Here is a 6,681-nt window from a genome sequence, read left to right on the forward strand (position 1 = left end):
GTTATGTTCTCCTCCTTGTATTTTCCCCACATATAGAGTATTTAACCAAGCAAGGCCTCCTTCCAGACTTACTCCTTCAAAGAGATCTGTTTTGGGCACTTCTTCAGCCATCGCATGGGCCCGCCGGATAAATACTGAACTTATCAGCGTTTTAATACTAATCTCTTCGGCATTTTACATAAGATGTATTATATGAGAGTGAGGATGATAAGAAAATTTTGTTCTGTATTTATCTTATCCATATATGAATTTAATATTATTCTCTGATTTGTCTGATTGTAATATGATAAACCTCTCTAGTTCATCTCTAGTTTACCAAATTAACGCATAAATACAAATTTAAGAACTAATTTTTTTTATTTCATAAATGTATCCTCAGTAGGAACAAAGCATCAAGAGTTTAATATAAAAAAACTTGAACTTTAGTGCTTTACAACTTACATATATATAATGCTGATAAGTTCAATAATTTTTTGTTAGGACAATAAAATGGCAGCAAACATGTCCGAAGCAAATCCCATTTGGTATAAGTTTAGGGGGTGGAATATTTAGGTAAATAAGTATCCGATGATGTGTAGTTTGGTCAAAACTCCCAAATATAAATTGCAGCAAAATAGAAGATTGTTCTAAGTTTTTCATGGAATAATTCTGAATTTGTAATGGTTGCAAACTAGAAACAATGATGTTATTTTCCGATAGCAACACCCTTTCCTCTTTTTTTGGCGAAAGAAGAAAGCCGCATAAATAGAGCAAACTCAAGAGACTTCTAGTCTGTTGGCCTAAACTTATTTTCATTGTCATCTCAAGAAAAAAAAGTATTTGAACACTTGTCAAAAAGTTTTAACTTCGTCCCCACTGCTGAACACTTATAGTAACTGAGGTTTCTTTGAATAAAAAGTAGGAATTTTTTTGAAAAATCCTATATTATAGACTTGAACCATTATTTCGTGTCCCTAAAGTGGGTTATGTTGATGGATGGATAGTGGTGATGATGATTGACACGGATAAAGGAATAGTGGTGATGAGGGTAGTAACGGTGGATTTGAGAAATGAGAGGGGAAGAGAAGGGAGGAGAGGTCAGCCCTACAGGTCTAGTGAGGTACAACAAACGAGGAGGGAGGGAGGACGACAACTATGGAGAGGATGGCGGCCTAGATTGAGAGATTGAGAGAGGTACAAATTGAGAGAATAGGGAAGGAGGCTAGAGGAGGAAGAAGGTAGAAAAATAGCAATAATCCTAGAGTGGTTGTTCTTATGTTCTGTCTTTCGAAAGCCGTTGGTTGGGCATTCAACCACATGACCCTGATGCTAGAAATTCATTAAAAACAGTAAACAACTAATACTACGATAAATAGGTTTGATCCAATGAATTCAATCTCCCTTGTGAGATGACTCGATTAGGCTCGGATCACATCATTTTATCATAATTCTACCCACTTTGTCCTCAAAATAAAAAATTAGGAAAGCGGTTATCCATGGCCTTGAGTTAAGCTGTCGATGGTCATGGCAACTCCAGCGCGTCTCTATCCACCTAAGGTGGTTTAAGCAACCCCAACATATGCAATAAGTCTTTGTGATACCCAGTTTCGGGTAGCCCTACCATCGATTGCAAAGTGGCGCCAGTTCTTTACTGAGTTCCATCCATCTTCATTTCCTACCCTTCAGACTTGAATTCCAACCACATATAAGTTAAATGTAATTGGACCCAAGCAAAGAGCCATTGAGTGTCTAGCACGACAAACACTCATGAGAGCCAACAACTAAAGATTCAATACCAATATATATTTTTAGAACTTTATGTTACCTCATGACACACACTATCCTCGAAGGGTGGCGTCATCTCTAATCATTACATCAAAGCCTAATAAGATTGGCTCCAGTGCCAACTCAATCTTCTGGACTAGTCGCTCATTTAAGAAGTTATATGTACTTCCAGTATCAATAAGTATTAGTATAACATAATCTTTAATGGTGCCATAAACCAGGATAGTAGTTGTTGCGGCAGATCAGTTATAGGCATGAAAAGAAATTTCAGCATAAACTTTCTCACCATCCTCCATTTGTCCTTGAATAACAATTTCTTTATCTACATATGTCTTCTCTGGTTCAGAATATCATCTTCATTCGCCTCACTTAATAGCATCACCGTCACAACCTCTTAGGCACATTTGTGCCCTGACATGAACTTTTCATCACAATAAAAAATACTACCCTATTGCCCTTTTGCCCTTCGATCTTATACTTAGACTTGAGTGAGACATCGTACAGGGGCCTTTGAAGGTTCTCTATCCTAGTTGTTTGTGGTAGGCTAGTCGGCATGATGGGTGTGGCTAAGGACTATCAATGTGCATCCCTCGCCTTCGGTTCTATCCAGCCTGACCGTGTTGCGTTCCGAAGCTCTCTAAGCTTCTCCTCCATTATTTGGGCTATAAAGAAAGCCTCTTGCAAGGTCTATGGTCGAGTGGCTTTCATGTCGGCTTTTATGTCCCATAGAAGATTGGTCAGGAATGTGCTCTTTAATTGTGAGTTCATCCAAACTTAAACTATCTAGCTAATGCCTTCGAATTTCTCCTAATATGCCCTTACCATAGTGTTTTGGGTGGGCTTGGTGAGGGCATCTTAGAAGTCTTCATAATCGAATGGCCCACACCAAACACATATAGCCTCTGCAAACTCGTTCCAAGACAAGAATAGTTGTGCTTTGTGGAAGACTTAGTACCATCTAATGGCAGTCTCCTCTAGATGAAAAGACGCCAATAAGACATTATGGGTCTCTAGTGTGCGCTGGTACTCAAAGAACTGTTCCGCTTGATAGATCCAATCGTGCAAATCACTCTTTTAAATTGAGAAAAATTGAGGTGCATGGTTTCTTTATAAATTGCAACTTTCTCTTTGTCCTCTAGATGGAACGCCCTTTGTCCTCTATAATTTTCTCTAGCATCTCCAAAAGGAAGATGTTGGGGCATCGATTCTTCAAAATCTACTCATATGTCATCCTCCTCAAAGCGAGTAGCCATTAGTGCTCAATTGCGGTGAATCGCTAGGGCCAATTCAGTCCTTCTCAAATTTAGGGTGGACAACAATGGGCTTCTCATTTGAGCACCCATATATTTTGCATGATCCACTACAGTACTTGCGTTTCCAACAACGTGGCATGCATTAATGTCATTAGTTCGACCAGATCTTGTTGTCAAGTAAGGTAGACGGTGGTGCACCCGTCGATGGACTGGTGATTGGATTCATCTCCTCAAAGGCATTCGCTTCCGCCATGCTGATAAGCCTTCTTGATAGTGGGATGTCATTGATCTCATTGTGGGCATTGGAGTTCGAGGAACGATGGCTCTGATATTAAAATATTATATCCCTGGTTAAGGTGGGTTATGTTAGTGGATGGATGGTGAGGATGATGATAGACACAAAATGAAGAATGGTGGTGATGAGGATAGTAATAGTGAATTTGAGAAATAAGAAGGAAAGAGAATAGAGGAGAGGTCAACCCTAAGGGTCTAGGGTTATAACGAACGAGAGGGGAAGGGAGGATAACGACCTTGGAGAGAAATTGAGAGAGATAAAGATCGAGAGAATAGGGAAGGAGGTTAGAGAAGGAAGAAGGTAGAAAAATTACAATAATCTACAATAATCCCAAAGTAGCTCCTATTATGTTTTGCCATCCAAAAGTTGTTGACTGGGCGTTCGACCACACGAGCTCGATGCTAAAAGTTCATTAAAAATTATAAATAACTAATACTACGATAAATATATTCGACCCAACGAACTCAATCTCCCTCGTGAGGTGACCTAATTAGGCCCAAACCACATCGCATACTTTTATCTTTATTTTTTTAAAAGAAAAAAGCTATGACATCAAAAAAAAATTATCCAAAATAAAATCATAATGTTACCACTTTTGAGAGCGGTGGCTCGGCCCTAGTTATATTTATTAGGACAGGATGGATTTACAAGGAGAGGAGAGAGAGGAGAGATCAAATAAATACCAAAATGGGAAAGAATGGAGGAAAAAATTCAGGGCCTGGTCAAGTTCTGGCCTTGTACTAGAAAATTCTCGTCATGCACTTTTCTAAAGAGCCACCGAAGAGACCCAAGTGATCGAAAGCATAGAAAGGAATCATAGTCATGCATGGTGAATGGACTCCAATGTGTCGTTGCAAAGTGGACAACCTAGAGGATCATTAGAACTTTTAATACATGGCAAATCATCATATGTATGGACCTACTAAAATTGCCTAACTAGAGAAAGATTTTAATGGGAGAGAGAGGTCTTTCAAAAGTTGCCACCAATCCACCCTTAGTGATGCTCGAGTAAAGAATGTATGTTGAGGAAGAGGGTGGAGAAGACATAGGTCATGGTCATCCTTAGGGGCGTAAATGAGTCGAGCCTGAGCGAGCCGGCTTCGGCTCAGGCTCGGCTCAAAATTAATTTCGAGCCTTAGAATTGGGCTTAAGTTTGGCTCAGCTCAACTCGAGCCAAGCTTGAGCCGGGCCAGACCAAGCTCGAGCCAAGCCAGACCGAGCCCAAGCTGAGCTCAAGCTTGAAATAAGCCTATCATCAAGCCGAGCCGAAGAAGAAGAAGAAGAAGAAGAAGAAGAAGAAGAAGAAGGAGGAGGAGGAGGAAGAGGACGAGGAGGAGGAGGATGAGGACAAGGCGAGGCACCACGGGTCCGTGGCTGCTTGCTGCTGCCGAAGGAGGAGGGGTGGAGCATCGCAGGTCCGCGGCTGCTTGCCACTGCCGAAGAAGGAGGGCAAGGGCATTGCGGGTCTATGGCGGCTTGCTGCTGCCGAAGAAGAAGAAGGAGAAGGGGTGAGGCACCGGGGGTCCGTGGCTACTTGCCGCTGCCGAAGGATGAGGGGTGGGGCACCACGGGCCCGCGGCTGCTTGTCATTGCCGAAGGAGGAGGAGGGGCGGGGCATCACGGGTCCACAACTACTTGCCGTTACCGAAGGAGGAGGGAAGAAGAAGAAGAAGAAAGCCGCTGCCGAAGAAGGAGGAGGAGGAGGTGCACCGTGGCGGAGGACGAGGTGGCACCAGCGCACCTCGACGGAGGATGAGGTGGGGATTTATACCGAGCCTATCGAGACGAACCTGAGCGAGCCAGCTCTAGCTCAAGTTCGACTCAATATTAATTTTGAGCCGGTTTTAGCGGCTCGAACTCGATTCAGCTCTGACCAAGCCGAGTCGAACTCAAGCTTTAACAGAGCTGAGCCCGAGCCAAGCCCGAGCCACTCGTTGAGCTTAACAACCCTAGTCATCCTCAACAAAACAAAACAAAAAAATTATCATTAAAGTTTGTCGATGGAGAAGAACTCGTAGAAAAGCATACCAGAATATCCTATTCCCTAGCCATAGACTAGTCCATCTTTTTTGGGCTTTTAGAGAGGAACATTTAAAAAGCTCAATTAGTGAGAAGCTAAGAAGACAAGGGAACCATTATAGGGGTTTTTGACCAAACTAGACCTCTTTTAAACTTTATTTACCAAAATATATTATACCTCAAACTTAATACTAAAAGAGGTCCATTTCACTGTACTCTAAATAAAACACTAAATGTTAAGCATTTTTTCTAACCAAAAGTAAAACCCTGATCATATAATAAACTTTTTTTTCAAAAGAAAAACATTGAACAATTTAGTATTTTATTAGAAAAGATGATACATATATACGTTGAAAAGTTAAGTATTTTATTATTAAAAACACTAAACAAGAAATAGTAAAAATATAAAGAAAAAGTTTGTAACATTGAAACACGTTGAAACTTTGTGCTTACTTATCCATTTTAGTGATAAAATATATCGTTAGTGATAAAATATATCGTTGTGAAGATATGAAAACATTTTATAAGTTGGAATCACATAATTGTTTCTCATCGCTAACTTCGCTCAGACAAAACATTCAACTCTTCAATGTTTTCTAATATAAAACGCTGATATGGTTAGCCTTTTACTTTTGGCTAGGTAAAATGTGTCACTCCAATTTTGGTATTAAAGTTAAGGTAAATTTCATATAAAAATATAAGTTTTAAAAGAGAGCTAGTTTGGTCAAAAGTTTCCATTATAGCACCATGTTGGTACCATCACAAAATTGGGTAACTATACTGTAAAAATTACCCAATACCCTTGCTAAGAGCACAGCCTGAAAATCATTAACATAGGAACAATTTGAAACTAAAAATATAAAAAAGAAGAAAAGAAGAATTGGAAAAAAAATACCAATTATGTGACTTAGAATTATGTGGGTTCATTGTAAAAATTACCTCACAGTTTACTTCTTTTCCAGAGAGAAGAATAATCAGGATACTGTACATTGCGGTAACAACAAAAGACTATTAAGAGCAAATCAAAGTTCATGCTAGCATCTCATGATAGAACACCAATCTGGCATGGCAGACAACACATTGCTTTTGTGTGTGTGTGCGAGCTCGTTTTAGGTGCATTTATTGCATCCAGCAAGATTAAGAGAATATACCCTTGGTGAAAAGAAAAAATCATGTAAAACTTCTAAAAGACAAAAATAGTCCTCTTCCATGTAACCCCTTGCTTCTTACTCATATATTCATTTCTTTTTCCTGTCTTCAGTTTGTTTTCTAACCTGAAGCCCTTGTCGATAACTTAGACTCTCAGAAGAAATAAGATTCTTCTGATGATATAAAAGAAAAATTCATAAA

The sequence above is a fragment of the Typha latifolia genome, chromosome 8 (genome assembly GCF_019914945.1).
Source record: "Typha latifolia isolate L0001 chromosome 8, TyphaL0001v2, whole genome shotgun sequence".
NCBI classification, from domain to species: Eukaryota; Viridiplantae; Streptophyta; class Magnoliopsida; order Poales; family Typhaceae; genus Typha; species Typha latifolia.